This window comes from Mus caroli, unplaced genomic scaffold (genome assembly GCF_978045245.1).
Source record: "Mus caroli unplaced genomic scaffold, Mus_caroli_1 scaffold_13, whole genome shotgun sequence".
NCBI lineage: Eukaryota > Metazoa > Chordata > Mammalia > Rodentia > Muridae > Mus > Mus caroli.
In genome coordinates, this window is record NW_028227268.1 from 13,325,285 (window position 1) to 13,340,808 (window position 15,524).

Below are 15,524 nucleotides of genomic sequence, written 5' to 3' on the forward strand. Positions count from 1 at the left end.
CAGCATAGGGCTCCAACCATGTAATGAAGGAGGAAGTTATTTTTAATTAAAGCAGCTCTACCAGTATAATGAAAAGCATTGAAATCTGTAGATATTGTGACATCTAGTCAACATGACATTTAAAGATTATGATTATTAATTTATAGCAAACTGAAATGAATCTCCACAGAACCTCTGAGAGGATGGTGTGGAATTTGAAGAACTTGTAAGTTGTGGAGAGGGATGACCTTTCAGTTTCCAAGTAGCTGTCAGAAGCAGATCCTGGTTAATATGGGCAGGCTAGAAGCCATACATGTCTACAGTTGGTATCTTGTCAATCTTCACTGTAAGTAAAAAATAAACTCGAAAAGACATAGAGCACATGAGGGAATCTTGTATTGTTATGAAACCAATGCACAAAAAGTTATAATGAATATAAGGCATGGCATGGCAACAGCAAGGATGGTAAATAATCTAAGATGAGGTTCATCCAGTCAGTATTACAGCATGATGCTGAGATAGGGACCACATATGCCAAGAGAAGAGAAACAAAGACCCCCTCTCCATTCCCCAGACCTACATTACAATGGTGGGGGAGTGAGCAAAGAATTAATGTAATTTGCATCCTTGGTCAGTGCAGAGGAAAACTACAGCAGAGCAGGGGCTATTCTGGGGAAGAGTTACAATGTTAAGACAGATGGTACAAGAAGGGCTATCTGAGCAAATATTCACAAGCAGGGAGAATGTAGCCACATGGATCTTCAGGAAAGCCTTCCTTACAGGCAGAGGCCATTGCAAGTGTGAAAGCTCTGGGCAAGCCACAGAGGTCACTGTGGAGATGGAGAAGAGACAGAACAATGATGTCTGAGGCTATGTGGAGTGTCCCAGGTCAGTGGGGTAGTTTAGGTTCCACTGAGAGAGGAAGCTGCCGGAGGACTCTGAGTAGGCACAGCTTTGGTCAAGACTAGACAAGGGAAGGCAGGACCAGTTGGTCTTCCGGGAAAGAGTGATGGGGAACTGGAACAGGGTAGAAGCAGTTGATGAATGAGATGCTGGATCCCAGGTCGATTCTGAAGGTAGAGTCATGGTCCTGAAGGTTAGATCCTGAGCATGAAAGAAAAACAAGGCCCCCCTGAGGAGTCTGTGCTGTTAGTTCTTAGAGAGGGCAGTGTTGAGGAGAAGTCCTGGAGCTCAGCCTGGACTAGATGTCTAAATGCCTATCACATCCCACAGGCTCAGGCGGAATGTCTAATTTAGGGCTCATTAAAGATTCAGTGTATGAGGCAGCAGTGGCACCTACCTGTAATTGTAGCACCCAGGAAGCTGGGGCAAGAGGATCCTAAGTTCAAGGTTGTCTTGGGATATAGTGTGATACCCTGTCTTTAAAAGGAACAACTTCTCTAGCTCCTAAGATGGCCTAGTCGGCCATCATTGGAAAGAGAGGCCCATTGGTCTTGCAAACTTTATATGCCTCAGTACAGGGGAATGCAAGGGTCAAGAAGTGGCAGGGAGTAGGGAGAGGGTGGGGGGAGGGTATGGGGGGACTTTTGGGATAGCATTGGAAATGTAAATGAAGAAAATACCTAATAAAAAAAAGAACAACTTCAACAAAATCCAGCAACAATAGAGAACAAACTAAACTAAAGTAAAGCTTTTATTTTGGGGGTTGGATCTTAAACCTCTTTGAGCGTCTACTGAAAGATATACATGGTCACTCTCCAAAAGGGAAAAAGCAGGTTTATGGTGATGTTTCTGATTGTAGATTGTTTGAAGCACATTCATGGGTAGACCTCAGACTAAAAACTCTCAGTTTAAAAGATAAGATGATTTTAAAATGAGCTTATATGGCTTTAGGGTCTCTTTGATAGTAAACATTATGAATTTACAATCTGATTAGGTCTGGGAATGAGCTTGGAAATCTCAAGTTCTTATCTCTTCTTACACGATTGTGGCCTGTTTCCAAAAATGTAGATGAGATTGTTCCCATTCTTGTCAGTTCTGTAGCCTTCTTACTTGTGATGGATCTCAGGAAACAGGGTGTTATAAAATGGCATGCTTGTGGAGAATAACAACCAAGGCTGGGACACTTTACTGTCCAGCTCCTTGCTGCTAAGTCATTCATTCCACTACTGCCAGAGATCTTGTGAAACTCGAATTCGATGATGATGTCTTCCTGATGACATATGAGGCCGCTCTCACCACCGCTGAGATGCAGCTTGACTTCCTTAGTACAGCAGAGAAGGGTCTTAGACTAGCTGCATGGAGGGAGTATCTGGGGGCTTGTGTGCTGTGCTGGGGCCATTGTTAGCATCAGTAACCAGCTAAGACAGGGCAGGTTGTATTTACAACTCTAGTAATGATTCTTTGTAGCAAGTCATATTCTGCCTTAGGAGATCATGGGGGCTCTGTGTGCTCAAACTCCCATGGCCACTAGTGAGGCACTGGGCTGGCACTAATGTTTCTCTAACTTCAAGTTCAATGTCTGAGCTGCACCCTGCTGCCTCTTTCTCTGTGCCTGCTCTTTCTTTTCTTTGTCCCACCCTACCCTGTTCTGAAACTCAGGGCAGAGCTCACTGGACTCCTCTGTGCTTTCCCCAACCCACTGTTGAAGAGAACTAACATACCTGCCTGTGTGAGGCTGCAAATGATTGCAGCTGTGGGCTCTCTGTCACTTCCGCAGGCTTAGTGCCTGGCCAGATCAATGCCTGGCACAGGTGACTCCCAAACTGCAACTGTGAAGGGAACTGAGTAATAAGTGGTGGGGTTCTACTCTCGAAGGAAGTCTCTTTCAGCCATCAGGGCGTCTGGTGGTCCTTAATATGGCACATTTAACCAGTGGTAGGCTTGTGTTTGGAAATACAGAATCTATCCATATTTATATTATATTTTTTAATATGCATAGCCATCTCTGTGCACACATAATGGTGATTATAATAATATGCTGTATGGTTTCTGCCATAACAAAGTGGGTTATTTTCTAGTTTTTGTTTTATACAGAGAGAAATATAAACTTGTGCATTTCCCCTGTTGTTAAGGAACTTCCTCCTGGTTCTGTCTCCCCTTCACTAGCAGGCCCCACACTTTGCACAGTCTCCTCCTGTCAGTCTCCTCCAGCCTTCTCTTCTCACCATTCTCCTGGTCTCACTTGTTACCTCCAAATGCCAAAGCCTGAAGCTAACGTGCTGCTCTCCTCTGTGGTAGCATTTCATAACTACTTGTGTTTTTCTCGTAAATTCTCAGGAACTAACTGTCCCAATGAAGGTAAGGAGTTAAGAAGGAAGGCTGCTTCAGGATGGGAATTCAAAGACAAAGAGGCCTTGAGTGGAGCAGTAGCTATGGAGAAGCAGACTCAGGTGGTAGACCCATGAGTGGGGGCTTGAAGAGAGGAGGGACTTAGCTCTCTCAGGGCTTTGACAAGGAGAGTTGAGGATTTGGGGAATAGCAAGTCGGAAATGTTGAGGCACTATGGTTTTAACATGCAGATTTTAAAGAGCTACTGGGACTTCAAGGAGGACCTATTGCTGTGATATTAATATTTACATCCAACAAGTTCATATAGTGAAATCCTAACACCCAAGGCAATGGTACCAGTTTGAGCTTCTCAGATGTTATGCAAGGGTCCTTGGACAATGGCTGTGGCTATAGCCCTGGGTGTTTGTGTGCCATGCTGTTTGGAATCAGCATGCTAAGAAAAGAGGCTAGTCAAAGAGAGCCACCTCTGGGAGAGGAACTGCAGTCTCACAGACCTCCCCTCTGCTGAGATCTTGATGGTGGAAGTCCCAGCTTCTGTAATAGAGAGTAAGCAACGTGTGATGTTCATTGCACTGTAGCTTAGTAGCTCTAGTTACAGCCCCCTGAGCTGAAAGGTAACCTGTACAGTTAGGTCTGAACAGGATCGAGAGCTGCTTAGACCCTTGTCTGGGAAAATGAGCAAACTGAAGAGGGTCCTGAGACCTGGCCTTTGTGATGGCTACAAAGCAGAGCAGGCAGAGGAGGGAAAAAGAGCCAGAGAGCAGCGGAGGATGAGGAGGGGTGGGAGAGGGCTGTGGAGCCAATGTGTGGGAAGTCAAATGGAACTGTCCTCACATCCCTCACAGTGGGACTGTACAGCCTACCGCGTTTTATCATTATCATCAAGATAGAATTCAAATTACACTTGCCTTTCAAAACCAGTAGTACTTAAAACTTGCTCATAGTTAAAAATGTAAAGCACAAAAATCTTTTTAGAGGTTAACCAGAGAAAGTCATGTCTAGAAATGATTTTTATTATCTATTTTAAAAAATCATTGTAAAATTGAAAAGTAGCCAAAAATATTCTTTCTCAATTAAAGTGTAGTACACGAAAGGAAAAAGATGGTTTCTGTTGGCAATTGTTCCCAGTTTGATATTCTAAAACAATTATTATGTTATTTGAATTTGAACCTCTGATTTTGACAAAGGACCACAGCTCCTCAGAATGTACAACCAGTGGGATTTCTTTTAAGTTGTGGGTTTTTTTCTTTGAGAAAGCACAATTTGTAATACCATACACATATGTACACACATGCACAATACATATATTCACATACACTTGCACACACATAGTCACACATATTTGCATACACACTTACACACACACACACACACACACACACACACACACACATACACACTTTTAGCTTTTTTCTGAAAAAAAAAAAGTCTAAGAAATTGAAGAACATAATGTCCCTTTAGGTAAAAATAGGAAACCAATCCTCAATGTGAAACCTGAAGTTGTATCCTGCAGGATTCCTCCTTCTGTGACAGCTCTGCTTTGTCAACTGTGATCATCACTAAAGAGACAATTCTTTAACTATATCTGCTTTAAATACTATGCAGGCCTGTTTGGCAGAGAGCAGGACTGTTCTGGTATTGTGTGGTGGGGAACAAAGGAGGACAAGTAGAAGAAAAATGTAAATGACATAATTCTCTCTATAGGCCCAATGAGGGGACCACGCTCTCCAAGTGAGGGGCCTAGGAGAAAAATAGCTTTGTTTGTTTAAAACATGGAAACAATCAGAGCAGGCCCAGTGTGAAGGGTCTTATGTATTAGTAGGGCTCTTCAGGGTAAGGAAAAGGACTGACAGCTCCAGGCCTTTCATTGGGTTGGTGGTCCAGAGGCCAGAGGGGAGATTATAATAGTCAATGCTATTTTCAGGAAGTTAGTGACTGTAACTTAGAGTGAGGGCTAACTTATAAACCATGTAGTAAGGACATCTGTCATTGTATTTAAAATCCAAAGTTCCTCATATAGCTGTGAACTAAGCAAGGAGGAAGTGAGCACAGAGCCATGCCTTTTAATCATAAATAAATGGAACAATAGTTAATTTCAATCACAGAACAGTTAAAAATCATCCAATAAAGAAAATGCTCATAGGAAGAGAGAACTCCCACAAAATAATGATTACAAAGACGTCTCCAGGAACATGGCATTTAATAGAGCTTTCTGATGCCAGTTTACTGTGTCCACAGATTTTCTAGAGAGTCCTGACCTTGCCTATGACACCTGAGAGTTGTGCCTCCAGTGTCCCTTCCTGGATGTCTCAGAATGTATTCCAGGCTGTCATCAGAACAATATGACAATACTGTTTGAATCTCCACTTCTTGTCCTTACGTAAAAGCCTCAAGTGAAACTGGGAGTTACTTGGAAATGCAGACCGAGTCATTAGCAGTGTGGGCCAGCCTCTGCTAATCCCACTGCTCTGGAAGGAAGCCCTGTGAGGGTCTCCACACCTGAGGCACACCCTCTGTAAACTTAAGACCATGCTTGCCCACTCACCAGAAGACAACTAGAGACTGCAGGTCTGCTTGTGTTCTTATTTAGGTAAACTTGTATACAGTGAAGTTTAGGGTTTCATTTTTAGTGGTAGTGTATTTTCCATTTGAAACATGTAAGATATTTTTAAAGTTTATCATTAAAGTCTGTAAACTATTATAACATCCTCCTTTAGTTTTGATCTTAGGCAGAAATGACAGTCTTTGGCTAGTGTAGAAACCCTGGTTACAAAGGTGGAATAAGGGTGACTCTCCCTTCAACTTAATTGCCCATTTAATGATGTCTATGTTTGTTTATGCAACGCCGCTCACATTCAGCTCTAAATGGTGCTGATACGGTTTCCTTTGAGCAGGCTTTCTTTGACACGCAAATTGACACAGAAACGATAAAATATCTTTCTTTCTAGTACTGCTAACTTCAGGCTAAGATAAAACACAAGTGGGTCATAAGATTGCACTTGATTTCCTTCTTTACTTTTATTTTATTAAATAATACCTTAAACTGGAACAAACAAAGTAAGAAGGCCAAGTCCTGTCACTCATGTTGAGAGACGCACAGCTAGGGCTACTAAAGACGACATGATGGCAGAATGTGGGATTTTTTTTCAATTTTTTATTAGATATTTTCTTCATTTACATTTCAAATGCTATCCTGAAAGTCCTCTATACACCCCCCTGCCCTGCTCCCCTACCCACCCACTCCCACTTCTTGGCCCTGGTGTTCCCCTGTACTGGGACATATAAAGTTTGTAAGACCAAAGGGCCTCTCTTCCCAATGATGGCCAACTAGGCCATCTTCTGCTACATATGCAGCTAGAGACAAAAGCTCTGGGGATACTGGTTAGTTCATATAGTTGTTCCACCTATCGGTTTCAGACCCCTTCAGCTCCTTGGATATTTTCTCTAGTTCCTCTATTAGGGGCCCTGTGTTCCATCCAATAGATGACTGAGAGCATCCACTTCTGTATTTGCCAGGCACTGGCATAGTCTCATACGAGACAGCTATATCAGGGTCCTTTCAGCAAAGTCTTGCTGGCATGTGCAATAGTGTCTGCGTTTGGTGGCTGATTATGGGATGGATCCCTGGGTGGGGTAGTCTCTGGATGGTCCATTATTTTGTCTTAGCTCCAAACTTTGTCTCTGTAACTCCTTCCATGGGTATTTTGTTCTCTATTCTAAGGAGGAATGAAGTATCCACACATTGGACTTCCTTCTTCTTGATTTTCTTGTGTTTTGCAAATTGTATCTTGGGTATTCTAAGTTTCTGGGCTAATATCCACTTATCAGTGAGTGCATATCTAATGACTTCTTTTGTGATTGGATTACCTCACTCAGGATGATATCCTCCAGATACATCCATTTGCCCAAGAATTTCATAAATTCATTGTTTTTAATAGCTGAGTAGTACTCCATTGTGTAAATGTACCAAGAATGTAGCATTTTTATGGGCTGGTTTCACTAGCTATTGAGAGAGGTCACTGCATCTCCTTACTATTTTTAAGGCCAAGTCTAGGAACAAAAGTAACAAGTCTTTGCTAGCTGAAATGTCACTCAAGATTTCTCCTGTAGTGTTGCTTCATTGATAGCTGCCGAGATGAAGAAATGAGCCATGCAGTAATGAGGGATGGAGCAGCACTCAACTGCAGATCTACAGTAAGCTCCAGCTCCTGTGGGGACCACTGAAGCATCCCCAACTCTCATTATTATTTTTCCTATCATGGTGACATTCAGGTTTTCAGTCCCATACTCTTGCATTCCAAGAAGCCATTTATAAAAACCTTTTATAATCAGTCTGCCTTGTGATATTTGTGTTAGGAAACAGGAATCTTTGGGGATTATAATCCAACACATATGTTACTTTGCACGTACATCAAATTTCCTTTCAGGCAAAAACTTTATTGTTGCAGTAAGCCACATGTATAAGAAACAGCATTTCAGTGTGAGCCTGCTAGGCCTCTGATTCAACAGTAAAACAGAGTATTATGGACAATGTGAAAAACAAGGACAGTGTTTTCTTGAAAGAATAAGACAAATTCCATTTTCCTCTTTCTTTCTCACATCTATTTTCAGTCCTTTAAAATCCCTATAGGATTTCCTCTAAAAATGCACTTAAAAAAACCTAAGTGTTTCCTGGTTTTCAGAGAAGTTCCAGGAAAAGAAATCATGTTATTCCAAGACTTTGATGATCTAAGGAAGCTGGAATCCCCCAACACACCTCATTAATGCTCCTGTCACACAGCAGACCATCGACAGACAGTCCTCAAGTCTATTTCTACGCAGGAAATTCAAAGCACATCCGCCTCGATGCCTTCTCAGGCAGTCTCACTGGTGAATAAGTTCTTATCTTGGGGGGTAAAATCCAGGATCAAGTTTAAGAACCACAGCTTGGGAATTTCAAGAGCATAAGGGAATTTCCTCCTCTGGCTACTGCACTAACCACACACACACACACTTGAGTTTACTCTTTGCAGAACAGAGTACCAATCATTAAAAAAAGTTAGCTCCTTGTAGACCACTACTCTTTTGCGCAAGCCCAGGAAAGGGAGTGGATCCATCAGCTATTCACTTAAATTTAATTTTTTTTTACAATGTTAACCATTCACACATTTGATCTAAAATCCCTATATTCAAGAAATTTTCTATGAAACATTTCAAATCAGATTCAAGAAAACTCAGGCTCCTCATTACAGTCTTGCACCTTAACATCCTGTGCTCTGTCTCTTGTGATTTCATCTGTGTCCCTGTGTTGTGGACTGCTTCATAAGGGGAACAACTTCCTCCCCAATCTTTAAAGCGATCTCTGAGATGCTTGGTAAATTACTGTTTACACTATAGTAGTAGTTTGTGCTGGTAATTCCAACCAGCTACATAAAGACCAAGTGTCTTTTTATTTAAAATAGTTGGGTAGGGCTCAGGGAAATGACTTAGTGAGTAGAGGGATTATTTATTGTGCAAGGATTAGAATTTTATTTTGAGTCCTTCAAACCCATACAGCCAGGTGTGGTGGCATTTTTATAATTCCAATGCTCCTGTGGGGAGATGGGAGGTTAAGACAGGAGAATCCCTGGAAGCTCACAGGCCAGTTAGCCTATATATGTGGTAGTGAACAGGTGATCCTGCTTCAAGCAAGGCTCAATGCAAGAACTGACAAAGGCTATAGCATGTGCCAGAGAGAGAGGGGGAGGAAAAGGGAAGGAGAAAGAGAAGGAGAGAGAGAGAGGAAGGGAGAGAGGGAGGGGAGGGGAGGAAGGGAAGGAGGGGGAAAGGTGTTTTTAAAAGTAATAAAAACAATTGTGTTCCTGTCATCCAGCCTGCTCCTTCAAGTGTCAACAGTGTGATCTCTTCTGGTTTTAAGATAACAGGTGTCAGTTCTTCCTTTTCAAAGTCAAAGGATCAGCCATGGCTGAGTTCCTTCATGTGCTCATTGACAGGCTGTCTTCCCTGCTGCCCTGTTCTTTCATATACTGTATAGATGGGCTATGAGACACTACAATGATGACTTCAACCTTGATACTCTTATTCTCTGATGGTCACGTATCTTTGTTTTGTTTTGGATACCTTTCATTTCACTCCTCATATACTCCTACCACCAGCTAACTTCCTCCCCTGTAACCTGAGTCTGTTTCCAGTGATAATTGAAGCTTGTTCTCTGCAAGTGAGCTATGATCTTCTATGACACATCTTTTTTGTCTAGGGTCTCTCTCCTGGCCTGGCCATAGCTGGGTCCCCTTCCTTCCTTCCAGATAGATATCCTTTTCTTTCACACTACAGAACTGGGATGATCTTCCCCAAGCTCCTGTTGCTTTCCCCACTTTTCTATCCTTTTAACTACCATAGTTCTCCCAAAGGATCTTCTCCATCTACTCTTTTCTCTTTATAGCATCTCCTTTGAGTAATGAATTGATTTTCATAAGTTTCAGTTGGAATCCACATCACACCATTTGGGTTTCCCTGTATGATGGGCAATGTTAACTAGGCTTCCCTGTTGCTGATTCCCAACATCCATCTCCGCACATAGTGCCTCACATGTCCTCTAACACAACACCTAAAACTCTCCCCTGTGGGTACATGGTCAGTCACCTCAGCATCACCTGAAACTTAACAAGTTCAAGGACAAGTTCATAAATTTTAGCTTCACTCCCAACTCTCCTGATGGTTTGGTTGAATGATATCCTTCCAAGAAAAGATCTCTATTGCAGAATGTGTGATGGTGGCTTTATGTGCATGTGGGTCCTTACAGGCATAATTAGCTGAGGTTATACTAGAGTAGGGCATAAAGGAAAAAGCTAAAACAAAGCAACAACCTTGCTAGGTAATCCAGACTGAGATCAAATTAATGGTCTTTCATCTCAGTCTCTGAGTTCGGGGACCCCAGTTCTGTGCAACCATGCTTGGGTTTAGCATGGGCCTCTTTTCACTTCAACCAAGCTATGTAGGGAAGAGGTTGGCCAGAGCCTGAAGTGACTCTGTGAGCCAAGAGCACTGACAACCTCTGGGCAATAGGAAATCTAAGGAAGTATGGAAGCACTCATTCTGAGGCATTCAGAGGGAGCTGGGGTTGCCCAGCTCTAAGTCTCCTGGCCCCTGAGCTAGGAGACAATAGCTCTTTCTACTTTCAGGCAGTGTAAGCTTTTAGTTGGCATGATAGCTATAGGAGGAAAACCCTTCTATTGTTGTCTTTTTATGGTTTTCTCTTGAAACACCAAACACACACACACTCTCCCCTCCCAGTGGGAATAAATACTAAAGATCAGTAGGGCCCTCCTCTCTCCTCTCATCCCGAAGGACAGAAGAACAGGATAGTCTGACTGGCAGGCTGAGTCACAGGCTTGCACCAGAATGAATCACAAATCCAGTTCCATCTCCAGGTTAGGAAATGAGAACGGAAGACAGGTGTTCCTCCATAGAAAAGCTGGAAGTGCATCTCTAGGAGAATGGAAATGGATGGGGGAAATCAAAAGATCTGACCCAGCTGTGCCTCTCCCATCTGGGTGACATGAAAGTGTGTGTGTGTGTGTGTGTGTGTGTGTGTGTGTGTGTGTGTGTGTAGTGTTTTGAGAGGGAACACAGACAACAATGGAAGGCTTTTTTCTCCCATGTGTCTTCGCTTCCTTTGGCTAACGTGACAACCAAAAACTTTCATAGGACGTGGTTCTCCTAGAGGTCATTTTGTCCTCCCAAGGACCAGCAGTATACTCACTCAGACAGTCTGGAGAGCAGCACTGTCTGAATGGTATTGCTTCTGTACTCATTCCGTAGTATTTCTGTGGATTTTGCACACATGGCCACTTCATGTTATAAAGGAAGTGGTTTCAGGATAGCAATGACACATTCTTAGATGGAGGCAGAGCCGCAGGTGTGCTTGCTTCCCATCCCCCACATTTACATGAGAGATGCAAACCATCCATGTCAGTAAAGGGATGTTCTTTTTTTAACCTTAGGATTCTGGGATATCTGGAGCCCATACTTATGAAGGAAGAAGTTTAAAACTTTCCATTTAAACCACTTAGAATGAGAGGATTTACAAAGATCCTGTTTAATGTTCAGCTGACACATTGTCAAAAACGTTTACCATGCAACCTCTTGAAGTTTCTCCCACTCCTCTCTGGTTATTAAAGCTCAGATTGCAGCTAGTTATCAACAACAAAGCAAACACGTGACAGTGTCTTTATAGTCAGCCGTTTGGTTTCTGAACTAGTAAGCAGAATTCAGCTCTTCTGATCAGAAAGATGATTAGTGGCCTAGTTTTCAGGCTGGAAGCACCACCCAGCTGGTTTCTAAAATCACTTCTGTATGGACCGAGGAAGAATGCGGGGGACCTGGAAATTTCTTTTTAAGTGTTTTATGATGCCCCGAATTCAAGAATGCTCAGCTATGAGAATGTACCACTTTAAGTCAGGGTGGATGGAATTTTTTCAGTATAAACCAAGGAACAGTGACCAACATTGTGGAGGCGAGATCCCTGGCAACTAAATCGCTAATGTAAATTTCTTCAGATTACCAATAAGTGAAATATATCCTAAGAATATACTAAGAATACACTAAGTTCATATTACAGTTAAGGTTTTTGAGTATATATAGAATGTGCTCAACATTATATGGGAGGCACAAAGTGGGGTGAGCCTTGGTCGCATCTTTTAGACAGCTGACATTATCATACGAGCTATGTGATGAAGACAAAAGGCAGAAGGGCACACTAAGTGTCTTAAGCAGCCAATTGAGAACAAAAGGAATGAGAAGAACAGAGAAAGAAGTTCAAAGACACCACAAGGAAGGAAGCAGATAAATCCAGAATGTGGCACATGCTGCAGGACAACTGACCTGCTTTCTGCAAGAAGTCAATGTCATGGCACAAAAGCAAAGGCAGGCATGCTTTAGATTAAAAAGGCATAAAAGGTGAAGATCAAATGCAATGTTTGCGATTCAGATAAATCGCTCATAAAGTGACAATTTCAAGTCAATAGGGATGCTTAACTATGAAACAGGTAGTAAATAAGGCTAAAGGACAGCTCAGTTTTCCCAGGTGTGACAATGATATCGAGGACTGTCTGAACCATGCTTTCTCAGATGAATTCTGGGAATACACAGGGCAAAACAATACGTCTGTAGCTTCCTTCAGTATAGGTTAGCATAAAATGAGAGGAAAAAAGAAAGGAAGTATGGGCTTTGACTCAGGGCCTTATTCTGTTGACCAAGCTGTCCTAGAACTCTCTAAGTAGCTAGGCCAGGCTGGCCTTGGACCCACAGCAATCTTTCTGCCTCAGTTTCAATGTGGTCAAATCTTGACAGCTGTTGAAGATAGGTGCTCAAGTCCAGTATACAGTAAAAAGGCATGAGGTTTGGGTATGATGCCTATCAAGTTCAGGAAGAGCTCTGAGGAACGGCTATAATTTTGACAGGCAATAGGTAGGGAGGAGGAGGAGGAACTGTTTCCAAGGAAACAACATTGTAGAGATCAACAAAGAGAAAATGGGGTGTGCTGAGCAAGGATGGCACAGTCCACAGAGCAGGGACTGCTTGATTAGTCCCGAAAAGGAAGGCTGAGCACAGGCCCAGGAGACCTTTTAGTCAGTAAGGACAGCTTGAACATTTGGTTTTATAATCTGTAGCATGAGTTAGCCATTTTATACTTTGTTTTTTTCTTCACATATCTTTTCCATCTAACCTTCAACATCTCCCTCATAGAGCAATCTTTCCTATCAAGTCTGCTCTAGTCCTTCCATAGCCCTGCCTGATCAGTATATGGTCTAATTTTATTGCTGTTGCTGTGCTAGTCTGAAAAGGAACAACATAGGGGAGGAAAGGGTTTGTTCTACAGCTAGTAACATCATATCAATAGTTAAGAGCAGAGAGAAATAAATGCATATAGGTATTCTAGCTTGCTTGTTCAGCTAGCTCTCCTCACTTCCATTATGTTTATGGCCCAGCATAGGGAATGATGCTACCCAAAGTGGGCTTAGCCAATTAATAATTAAGACAATTCCCCATTGATATACTCACAGACCAAACTGATCTAGATAATTCCTCAACTGAGACCCTTTTCCTTTGTGATCCTAGGTAATGAGAAGTGGACAGCATACCATCTGTTGATCTGCCCACTGTTATTTGCATGAGAATTGTGACATTCTTGGCAATGAACAGCTTTTAAGGTAACTTCTTCAAGAGCCACTCTGGGAAATGAAATTTACTGAGTGAGAAAAGAACAAATGTGTGTATTTATGAGTTTTAATCTGAATGTACAATAATGATCCTGAATGCGTATGATCCTAACCACATAGTAAGAATTGCCCTCATGATGAAATTATGAGGCTTCTAATGTGATTTGCATTGCTTGCTTTAGATGAAACTTTCAGAAGTTTCTAACTAGATTTTTAAAAAAAATTACTGGGTTGGCCATGCTAGCCTTTCTCTCCTTTAGCACTGATATTGCATAATAAACATGTCTTGTACAAAGAGAAAGTTAATGTTTTAACATTTTTTGAAGTAACTTTAATCATAGTTGGTAATGTGTTATGGAAATTAAGATTCCCTAGACAACACAAGAACTAGTGTAGGTGGCACTTTACTGTAGGAAGGTGCTTGGTTTCTTAGAAAAGTCTTTCCCTTTTGTTTTCTTGAAATGAGCCTTTGCTTAGGCTGATTTCAATCATGATCCTCCTGCCTCAGGTGGGATTCTAATGGTCCACTGTACTTCGCTCAAAACATATTTTTAAGCAAAATACAACAGGTTCTTAGTAGTGTTGCCCAAGTTTTAAGTATGTAGTTCAAAATTTGTTAAGCCTTAACGTTTGAAAGGCCTTTCTATACTACTAAACTATCTCTGTTACAAAAGTTATAAATCTAGTGAGTTTTTTTTGTTTGTTTAAATAAATGGTTCCAAACCAAACATATTTATTTATTTATTTATTTATTTATTTATTTATTTATTTATTTATTTATTTATTGGGTGTGAATATGACATGGTACAGTACAGGGGTCCAAGGAAAACTTGTTGTACTTGGTTCTCCATCTGCCATGTAGATTCTAAGGATTAAAGTTAGATCATCAGGCTTTGTGGCAAGTACCTTCACATACGGTGAGCCATCTCTGGCTCCTAGGTAATTTGTTATAATTATGTTTATTCATCAATATACTATTAGCACAGTTTGTCCATCCAACTTCTGAATAGCTAAGGCCATTTGGTACACTACTGGCAGATAAAACCTGTTCCTAGACTAATATCAATTTTAAAATTGTGTTTCACTTTGGATTACAAAATACATATGAATTAGAAAAAAACAAAAACCATCAAGAGAATTAAAATACCCCAATCGCTATATTCAGACATAATGCTATTGGTACAAAGTCTTTTTCTCCATGTCTTTCCCCCTATGCATAAGAAGCTGGCATAATGAACCCAGGGAACTCAGAGAGTAACCATAAAAGCCTCTCTGTGGCTCCCCTGCTCCTTTCATCCTGTTCAGTGGAGGCCTCTCTTCTCTGGCCCCTGGTGAGGACACAGAAAGGAGCCTTGGTTTTTCAGGTCACTCGGCCTACAGTCACTTTAAACTGCAAAGTCTGAATCTGTTTAGATCATTCTCAAGAGAAATGTGAATGGTTCCTAGAAGCAATTTATTCTAAGGTATAACATATCTAAAGTATTCCAGACTGCCATTCTGTGACTTATTACTGAGAGACTTTGGGTCCTGCTTGTCTTTGACCTGGGATTAGACTGGATGTTTGGTGTCGACTGACCTTATCCTCCTAGTTGTATTTTCTTAATATAATATTTTGAAATCTTCAAAAAATTTATGCAGTTTTGTTTTTCATATTCACCCTCCATTACTTCTCTAACTTCTGCCAGAAAAAATTCCCACCTCTTTAAACTCTTAAAAAGAATAACCTACTGAGTTTAATTTTTGCTGCCCATATAGTCATGGATGTGGTGTCATCCACTGAAATAAGGTTGACCTACCAGGGTTCATTCCCTGAATGAAAACTGACTTTCCCTCCCCAGCATCCATTAATTAGTAGCTCTCACCTAGTGGTGGTGCATGGGTCAGGAGGCCCTCCCTGCTCCATGCTGGAAGGTCGCTGCTGCGAGCTCCTGAGTGCACTGCTCCTGTCATGTCCAGAAGACATTGTTTTGCTCTGGTCTTCCTTGACCCCTGGCTTTTACAATCTTTCCACCCTCTCTTTTATGATGACCCCTGATCCTTGGGGGCCAGGGACAGTGACATGTATTTTATTCCTCCCTTGGACTACTCAATGTT

At 41.7% G+C, this 15,524-nt stretch overlaps 1 protein-coding gene across 1 annotated transcript in view; it reads right to left on the reverse strand.

The window, feature by feature from the left end:
- The window catches only part of Cep112 (centrosomal protein 112), a 442,735-nt gene that overhangs the window by 52,373 nt on the left and 374,838 nt on the right, over positions 1–15,524 (reverse strand). The gene's annotated exons all lie outside the window — the stretch shown is intronic.